This window comes from Petaurus breviceps, unplaced genomic scaffold (assembly GCF_028583685.1).
Source record: "Petaurus breviceps papuanus isolate PSGF00001 unplaced genomic scaffold, PetGlider_PUasm1.0 582, whole genome shotgun sequence".
Lineage (NCBI taxonomy): Eukaryota > Metazoa > Chordata > Mammalia > Diprotodontia > Petauridae > Petaurus > Petaurus breviceps.
Window position 1 is genome coordinate 8,654,575 of NW_027186390.1, and position 10,247 is coordinate 8,664,821.

Below are 10,247 nucleotides of genomic sequence, written 5' to 3' on the forward strand. Positions count from 1 at the left end.
TGAGGAAACTGAGGCAGATAGGAGTTTAGTGACTTACCAGGATTTTAGCTGGGCAGCTAGGAGGTACAGTAGATAGAATGGAGTCAAGAAGTCCTGAGTTCAAATCCAGCCTTAGATATTTACTAGCCATGTGAACCTGGGTAAGTCACTTAATCTTGTTTGCCTCAGTTTCCTCATCTGTAAGATGAATTGGAGAAGGAAATGGCAAGAAAATCTCAAAAGGAGTCATGAAAGGTTGGATGTGACTGAATGGTTGAACAACAACAGGGTCATAAATATGTAAGGCCAGATTTGAATTCAAGTCTTTCTGAGTTCAGGCCTAATGCTTTATCCGCAGCATTACCTAGATTCCTCAGAGGGAGGTAGATGGGCATCAACAGGCACTTTACCAAAGATGACTCATGAGAATGAAGTGGTGAGAAAGATATGGTCCAGTAAATTGATAATCAGGCGAAGGATGACAGGTATACAGCTCAAGTGCTATGGGAATATCCAGGTAATGCTGAAAGACCTAGGTGAAGACCTGAAGTAGATTTGGGAAGATTTACAAGGATATGTAGACAACAGTTACGCAGAATGAGAAGGGGTTATTAGAAGAACTACATCTCTGGAGTCTGTCTTTACATCAAGGAGATGACAGAGCCACTGAAGTTTTGTGTAAAACTGCAAAACAGGACTAATCATAGCACCTACTCCCTGTGGTTGTAGGGCACATGTTGTTCAGTTGTTTTTCAGTCATGTTGGACTCTGTGAGTGACCCAGGGCATGAGTGGCTTCATTTTCTTGACAAAGATACTGGAGTGGTTTGTCATTTCCTTCACCAGCCCTTTTTACAGATGAGGAAACTGAGGCAAACAGGGTTAGGTGCCTTGCACAGGATAACCCAGCTAGTAAGTGTCTGAGGCCAGATTTGAACTCAGGAAGATGAGTCTTCCTGACTGGCACTCTGTCCATTGTGCCACCTAGCTGCCCCTATTATATATGCCTATTTTCTTCATTGATTCCTTCTTCCTCTGTTGCTTGCCTAGTTTGCCAACCCACTTAACCACAGCTGTCCAAGTTCTCCATAAGGAGAGCATTAGGGACTTTGTCAAGTGCTTTGTTGCAATCTAAGTAAGCTTACTCTGCCTGCTCCATCTACCTGCTCTACCAGTCTAGTTACCCTGACAAAAAAGGAGGTAAAGTCAGTCTGGCATGACCTATTCTTGGTGAAACCACACTATGTTTAGTGATTGCTGAAAGATCATTGCTTCCTTTCTAAATGATCACAAACGATGTTTTCAAATTTTGCCAGGAATGGAAGTCAAGGCACCAGCTTATAATGTATGTGTGTGTGTGTGTGTGTATATATATATATATATATATATATATATATCAGGGGTGGATGGGGTGTGAAGGAAGACTAACACCTCTGATATGAGGGCTTGCCAAGCCCTCTTCAAGACTGCTCATCCACCTTTGGTATCTAGCCAGTTATCCAATTCTCACTTGTGGCTCCAAGAAATTATAGCAGATGGGGTGGCCACACCCCTCTACTACCTCAGCAGATGGGCTAAACCAGGTTGAGGGTAACCACCAGACCTCCAACCAGCTATCGAGGTAGGGGGATGTCTACCCCAAGCATGTGAAGATTTCCCCCCAGGCAGAATGAATGGAATGAGAACAACTTGTTCCAATGGCCATGAAGGAGGCTGCATCAGGCACTGTTGGAGCACTTAATGCTTGGTCATACATCAGAGATGCCAAGGTCATCCACTACATCCTGGGCCTTGAGGCTGCAGGTTCCCCACCCCTGTCCTGGGCCATCACCACTGGTCTTGACCTTTGTCCTGTCGCTGGATTTTGATGACCCAGGGAGAGTGAGGCTGATGACTTTGTCCAATTATGCCTCACTTAAATCCAATTCCTACATGAATCAAGGCATTGCCCTGTGATGTCATTGGTTCTCTTTGAAAAATAAAAAACAAAATATTTATATGTGTATATATGAGTATGCAACTATATTACATGTGTATTAATACAATGGAGTTTTATTATAAATGTATATATTGTTAATTAAATCTGTATATAATAGATTGTATGGATGTGTATGTGAGTATACGATACACACACACAGATTTGCTTCTCTTTTCTGAAAGTCAGGACAACATTTTCTAAGTTCTGCAACACTTCTCCATTCTGCAGATCTTTCAAAGATCTGAGACAGTAACTTGGCAATTGCTTATCTCAGGTCTTCCTATCACTTAGTATTGTAGACCTGTCCATACATGTATCATGAGTCAAGGTCCTCCTTTCTTAAGTTTCCTGGACAAGGTGTGATTTTTCTGGATGGGCTCTTTATCTTGCGTTCTCCTCACCCATGTAACAGACCTTTCTCCTGGTTCTGGTTCAAGTTTTCAAAACTGCCATCACAGCTAACAGTAGGTATCAGTTGTGGATAGAAGCAGATTCAATGGAAAGTGTGCTGGCTTCACTTCCTCAGAGGAAGGTATGGTGGTCCTCAGTAGTCTCATCTGTAAAATGAGATGATTGAACTAGATGACCTCTCAGGTTCCTTCCAGGTTTTAATCTATGAGGTATCAGGAGGAAGAGATTTAACATACCTGAACTGTTCGTTGGACAGTTCCAGGACTTGAATTTCAAAAGGATATCAAGACTTGAAAAGAGGATGAAAGAGAGGAGAAATCCCCCTCAGGGAGAGGACACAGAGAGAGAAAAGACACAGAAACAGACACAGACAGTTCAATCCCAATAGAGGCAAAGGTTTGGACCATGAGACAAGTTGGAAATAAAGCTGTACATCCAGAAGGAGCCCCACTCTAGTTGATTACAATTATTTTCAAGGAGAATGACCACTTAACTGAAGACTTTGGGCACTGGTTAGAGCATCAGCAAGATACAAAAGTGATAGAAAGAGAAGGATAGTGTTTACTAGGAGCTAGCTTTGGAGATTCTGTGTGCTCTAAGACAGAATGAGCTGGGCTTACAGTACTTTAATTTGGGGGTCATTATATCATCACTTTGGTGGTGTTGGGATCACAGAGGACATTTATGTTAAGTTTCCAGTGATTGCTACAGAGAGCAGTGATCAAAGGTGCCATGATTGTGGAAAGCATGAACTACATTTGATTGATCCAAATGATCAGAGAGACTTGACCATGAGCTATTATTATTGCAACTAAAAGCATTCCTGAGCAGCAGGAATAGCCCTTTGCCCTCCCTACCAACACTCCCCACTAGGCTTAACCCACTCCCCAGTTGGTTTAGTTAACTATTACAATAGAAGCAGAATATATAGTCAAGTAAGTGGTTAAAGTTCATGAAAATTGACTCTTTGGATTCCCAAGTAATCCATTCAGGTGTGACATCAGGTCACTATAACAAAATTGAAGCCAACCTGGGCCATGAAAGCCTCACCAAAAATTTCGAATCAAGTCTGCTTCAGGTCATTGTTCAGAGTCACTCTTTCCAAATTAAGGACACTGAGGTTAAAACAGTTTGCTAGATGTGTGTGTGTGTGTGTGTGTGTGTGTGTTGGTGGTGGGGGGAATGGTAGGATGAGAACATTCTCATGAAGGGAATGTGAGCATGTGGTATATAAGTTAATAACCAAAATGACTAGATATTTTTCCATAAATATTTCCCAGATAAATACATCCACTTTTTTTTAAATGGTCAAAAAGCTCCATTAAGAGTTAACAAAAGAAAGACTATTAAGACAAATTTACTCTAAGTGATAATGAATGCATTGCACCAGTTATTTAATATGGTATGTCAACCAGGATAAAATTTGAGTCAGTGGATAGATCTCAATGGAGACCCAATCTGCTGCCATCACCATCAGTTAGCATAGGCTCAAGGCATAGGTAAGTTATTTGTACCTGTTTATTGCAATCTTTGGACAGATGTTAAATGTACCATGATATCTGCTATGTACATGTCAGTATCATTCATTTTGGAAACTAAAACATTTTAAATTGGTTTCCCAAAAATTTCAACTTAAAAAATAATTTAAGAACAGTTATAGATTATTTTTAAAATTTTATACTATTAAATTTAATTGTTCTAAATTTTATTGCCCCTAGTTTTCTAAAAGTGAAATGATATGCCTTTATTTATATATTTATTCATTGTGTTTGCTTTATACATTGTTTTATCTACAGAAAATATGAAATCTAATACATTAAAATGACATCTTGACTTTAGGCATATTAGCAAGGGAAAAAAAAACATTTTCCAGAGAAAATTTACTGTTAGTAAGCAAGAACAAAATTTTTCAAAAATTATATCTGTGACATCAAAAGGATTGTTTGCATGCTGTGATGTTAAATTGTTAACTGTAAAAAGTCTTATTTGATAAGAGAGAAATTGGATCTAGCTGTATCTATTTATATAGTTGAAACAATATTTGATGAATTGAACCTAAAGAAGTGTTGCATGTTTCAACTTGTAGATGATATAGTAGGAGGGAAAATGCCCAAATGTCTGAAGATCTTTGCAATTAATTTCTTGAGAAACTAAACCTTTCTATTTTGTATTTTAAGGAGATAAATAATAACCAATAAGAATAGCTAAAATTTATATAGCACTTACTATGTGCCAGGCACTTTACAATCATCTCACAACATTCCTAGGAGATAGGTGTTATTATTATCTTCATTTTACAGATTAGGAAACTGAGGAAAAGAGATTTGAGTGACTTGCCTGTGGTCCTACAGCTATTGTCTGAGGCTAAATTTAAACTCAGATCTTCCAGACTCTGGATTTGACATTCTCCATTGTCTCATAAGTATGAGACTACTGGTATAGCTTATAAACATATCATAACGTAGTTGAAAGGAACTTGAGTATTCATTTAATCTGACCTCCTAATTTTATAAATGAGGAACATAAGACCCAGGGAGGTTATATTATTTGTTCAAATGACATAAGTAGTGAATGATGGAGCAAGGATTTTAATGTAGATTCTGTGATGGTGAATCTAGCACTTTCCATTATACTATAAAGATGCCTAATTACATTTTTTTAATACATTGTTGAAATTGATATTAGGGCAGATTTGTTGCTTTTCAAATCTACTGATGGCAATACTACATCAAGAATAATTATCCAATATAATTAATGGATTTTTAATGAAAATTATTTAATAGAGGAGAATTGTTTTGGACTCTGCACTAATGGATCTTAATTAATATCAGTATGAAATACAGATCTATAAGCACTAGTTTTTTTTGTTTTTATTTTTTAAAATTAATTTGTTTGTTTATTTTTAGTTTACAGGATTCAATTCCACAATTCCTTGAGTTTCACATTTTGTCCCCCTCCCTCCCCTCTCCCCCATGGCGGCATATAGTTAAGTATAGGATCTGTAAATACTTTCACATTATACATTAGTCAGGTTATAAAGACAGATTGTATCAGATGGAATGAAAAATGGTAAAGAGGACATAAAACTAAACAATAAAAGGAAAAAGATCAGGTATTTTGCTTCCATCTGGATATAAACTTTCTTTCTAGTTCTTTCTCTGGATGCACACATTTCTCTCCATCATGAGTCTTTTGGTATTGACTTATATCACTGCATTGCTGAGAAGAGTCCAGTATATCAAAGTTGGTCATCACACATATGTTGTGTCTGTAATTGTGTACAAATTTCTCCTGGTTCTACTCTTCTCACCCAGAATCAGTTTGTATAAGCCTCTCCAGGTAAATATGAAGTCCATCTGCTCCTCGTTTCTTATAGCACAATAGTATTTCATAACATGAATATACCACAACTTGTTCAGCCATTTCCCAATTGATGGGCACCCCCTTGATTTCCAATTCTTTGCCACCACAAAAAGAGCTGCTATAAACATTTTTGTACATATGGGTCTTCCTCCCACTTCTATGATCTCTTTGGGATATAATCCTAGGAGTAGTTAGGTGCTGGGTCAAAGGATATGAAATTATTTATAGCCCTTTGGGCATAATTCCAGATTGCTCTCCAGAAAGGCTGGATCACTTCACAACTCCACCAGCAATGCATTAGTGTTCCAATTTGCCTGTATCCTCTCCAGCATTTGTCATTTTCCTGTTTTGTCATCTTAGCCAATCTTACTGGTGAGATGTGGTACCTCAGAGTTGTTTTGATTTGCATTTCTCTAATTAATAGTGATTTAGATTTAGCACATTTCTTCATGTGCTTATAGATATCTTCAATTACTTTCTCTGAAAACTTCCTGTTCATATCCTTTGACCATTTATCAATTGGGGAATGACTTGTATTCTTATAAATCTGACTCAATTCTCTGTATATTTTAGAAATGAGTCTTTTGTCAGAGACATAGGTTATAAAGATTCTTTCCCAATTTTCCACCTCCCTCTTAATCTTGGTTACATTGGCTTTGTTTGTACAGAAGCTTTTCAATATAAGCACTAGTTAAAAATGTAGACCCTCATAATGCATGCTTCACATACAATCACTTGAATCAAGAAATGCAAGTGAGAAATATTGTAGATTTTCAGGTTACTATAAGAGTATTAGCTTTATAAACAAAATAGTTCATTAAAAGAAAATGTCTGCAAAAAAAATAGATTTGTTTAGGGATATTATGTAGAATAAGCATTTGAACCTGGAAAATTGTATTATGTTTTGGCCATGGGTAAATTCTGATTTTTCAAATAAAGTGATATAAATTTTACTACTATTCACAGCATCTTGTTTGTGTGAAAAGGGGTTTTCTCGAGGCGGCCAGGTAGCAAAGCGAGTAAGAGCACCGGCTCCAGTGTTGGGATAACTTGGAGATCGAATCCCGGGCTCAGACACTTAGCACCCACCCAGAAACACCTGGCCGTATAACCTTGAGCAAGTTACTTAACCCCAATTGCTTAGGGGCAGCCCGGTGGCTCAGCGAGTAAGAGCACCGGCTCCAGTGTCGGGATGACTTGGATCGAATCCTGGGCTCTGATACTCAGCACCACACCCAGAAATAACTGGCCATGTAACCTTGAGCAAGTTACTTAACCCCGATAGCTTTAAAAAAAAAAGAAAAAAAGAAAAGGGGTTTTCTGTTATAGTGATTATAAAAATAGTTTATTATCTATTAGGGGATGAAAAAGAATTGAGAGAGTGTTATGAGAGACACTGTTTTGAGAAACTTTGTGCTGAAAAACATGCTCACCTATCACATTAATATTATCATTATTATGGTTATGGTTTTTGGAAGTTATAAATATGAAACTGTAAAGCATTTTATTAATAAATACATCACTGTACATAATAATCCTTTTGTGGTAAGCTTGAAATCTGTTTGCTACTATGAAATTATATATTTTAAGCTTTATTTCAATAAAAATGTGAGTAAAAAAACTATAGATTGTTTAATGAAAACTACTGGTGGGAGGGGGTGCTTTTGCAAAAAAAAAAAAAAAAAGCAAAACATTGCTACATATTTGGAAACCATGGGGTTAAAAGGTTAAGAAAATCCTCTTTGGGAAAGATGCCAAAAAATTTTAGCCAAAGAAACCAGGTGGTATTTTGTTATGCTGTGGACTAGATGGGTGCCTGAATGCTGGGTTCGCTTTAAAGAAAAATCTGGCATTGGTTTTCCAGAAGTTAAAGTCTGCCAGACTGGGAAATGGAGATGGGCCAGGAGCAGAGGCAATTGAGAAATCAAACCCTTTTCTAGCAAGTCTTCCTTGGTCTATTCTGCACGAACTTGTAGGACCCCAAGCAGGGGTGATAGTGAGGATTGAAATAGGAGTAATCTATTATGTGGGACAGTGGATCCCAAGTGATCATTATATTCTAGGTGTTTCATGAAGAAATTGAGAATCTGAGCCTCTGTGTATTGAATAAGGACTACCCATATCATGGTCCTATTATAGTATTTTCAGATTTTCCCAGGGATATTGTAGCAACTGGGGTCACAAAAGACTATCAAGAACCTGTCAGGAGAAGATTAGAAGATGGCCTTTATCTGCCAATGGAATTTGATTGATCTGAATATGCCCCACCCCCAAGAAATTTCTGGGATACTAGCCACTTTTCAATGACTTATGGAAAAGGTAGTTGTGGATATGAACTGTTGTTGTTCAATGATGCCAGCTGTGTCTTACTACTTGTGACTCCATTTTGGTTTTTCTTGGAGTGGTTTGCCATTTCCTTCTCTGGCTTATTTTACAGATGAGGAAACTGAGGCAAATAGTTTAAGCCCAGTGTCACACAACTAGTAAGTGTTTGAGGCCAGATTTGAACTCACAAAGATGAGTCTTCCTAACTTCAGGCCTGGTATTCTATCCACTGTGCCACTACTCAGAGGCATTGGTGTATTTTTTTTTTAAAGCAATTGGGGTTAAGTAACTTGCTCAAGGTTACACAGCCAGGTGTTTCTGGGTGGGTGCTAAATGTCTGAGCCCAGATTCGATCTCAGGTCATCCTGACTCTGGGGCCGGTGCTCTTACTCGCTGTGCTACCTGGCTGCCCTGGCATTGGTGTATCTTAATGATCTCATGGCATTTTGGAAGATTTTGCAAAAGAACATGATGAGAGGTTAAGTTATCTGGAAGCTGCTGGTTGAAAGCTATCCCTTGACAAATGACATTTCTGCCAAGCCTCTATCAAGTAATACAGGTCACAGAGTATCTCAGAAGGTAGTTGAGTATTGACCCTGAGAAGCACTTGTATCAGCCATAGCTAAAGAATCATTAAGGGCTGAAGACAGTTCTGGGGTTTAGTAGGTCTTATCAGAGATTTGTGAATAGCTGTGCCCTTTTGCAAAGCCTCTTAAATGATCTCACTTGTAGAGGGTCAGACTGGAGAAACAGTCAGCAGAAGGGCATTGCAGTACTGGGGTGTTCAGACACAAAACTGCAGAGTCACACAGGAACAGTAGTTAACAATACTTTATTACTACTCACAAAGGGAGATGCAGAATGCATATTAACAGGATTGTGGTATATGGGCCCTATTGCTCCCAGCCGAGGGCATTGCACAGAATGATTGGCTTTTGGATATGGAATCATACAACAGCTTTTGCACTTTGGTGGGAGGCACAGAGCCCCTCAGGGATCAAACATATTAAGTTTTTGACAAAAAATTGACTGGTACCAATAGGAGACTGCCCTGTCATATGTAGAGGAAGATGGCAGTATAGGCAGGACTAGAGATATTTTGTAAATTTCCTTATAAAGAGGAATGAGGGGTGGGAATGTAGAGAACTTAACTCTAACTATGGTGTTCAGTAAGTGGCTAGGAGGGGGTGGTACAATAATGCCCAGTCTTTGGATTCATTAACTTTAGCATCCTAAGGGGTTTGGGTTATACTAGTCCAACTGATTTTTATCAGTTCACAGGCCTAAAAGAGCAAACTAACCTCGGCTTCCTGGTATATGGAAATTGTTAGGATGAGAAAGATGAATGGGACTTTTTCTGATTCAAGTCCTTTGTGTTATTTTTTTGAAACCAGCCCAGATAGTTTGGGAGGAGTTTTGTACCAGGAGAGCAATGCAGATGGCTATTGCATTTTTTCAGTTGAGGACTCAGTGAGAGTGCACTATTCTCATCTTATAAATTGGGATTCTTGTCCTCAAATTGAGCTCCCAGTGAAAAATTTCAAGACCGTATGTATGGAATTTGATTTCACATATAGACAGACACCAACCGATTGATCACTATTCTGAAAAACACTAAGTTGTATGCTACCAGGTAGAAATGGACATCAATTATGGTCAACTATGATTTTAGAGGGCATTATTGACCAGCAAAAACCATCATTGATGTAAATGCCCTGTCCTCTAGGTCCTCTGCATCAGAAACCATGGTGATTCACATGCAGGGTGTGAAGACAACCATGGTATGAAGGAAGCAAGAGGGAAAAGTGTAACTAGAATGTAACAGGAGGAGAAAGTATAACCAAGAGTTTGGGACTTTTCCCCCAAAAGGATACCATTGGTAGAAATACAATTAACTCTTTGAATTCATTGTCTCCATACAGATTGAGCATGTGTGACTAGTGGTAATTTCAGTTTCAGAATTGAAGCTATTGACCAAGAGTATGTGACTCTCCCCCCCAGCCCCTAATCTGGCTGCACTCCTTTGGGCTTCTCCATCATGTCCCCTCAACCTTCTTCTTCCTCAACCCCACCCCACTCTTTCAGTCTCCTTTTGTGTGTTGTCCTCTGCAATTCAATTGTAAGCTACTTGAGGGCAGGGATTGTCTTCCTTCCTTCCTTCCTTCCTTCCTTCCTTCCTTCCTTCCTTCCTT

At 38.6% G+C, this 10,247-nt stretch overlaps 1 long non-coding RNA gene across 1 annotated transcript in view; it reads right to left on the bottom strand.

Annotated features, from left to right (window-relative positions):
- Window positions 1-10,247, bottom strand: part of LOC138173442 (uncharacterized) — a 21,199-nt gene that overhangs the window by 5,475 nt on the left and 5,477 nt on the right. Inside the window, exon 2 of the long non-coding RNA XR_011171401.1 lies at window positions 2,371-2,513. This is a non-coding gene — a long non-coding RNA (uncharacterized lncRNA). The remainder of the gene's footprint in view (window positions 1-2,370; window positions 2,514-10,247) is intronic.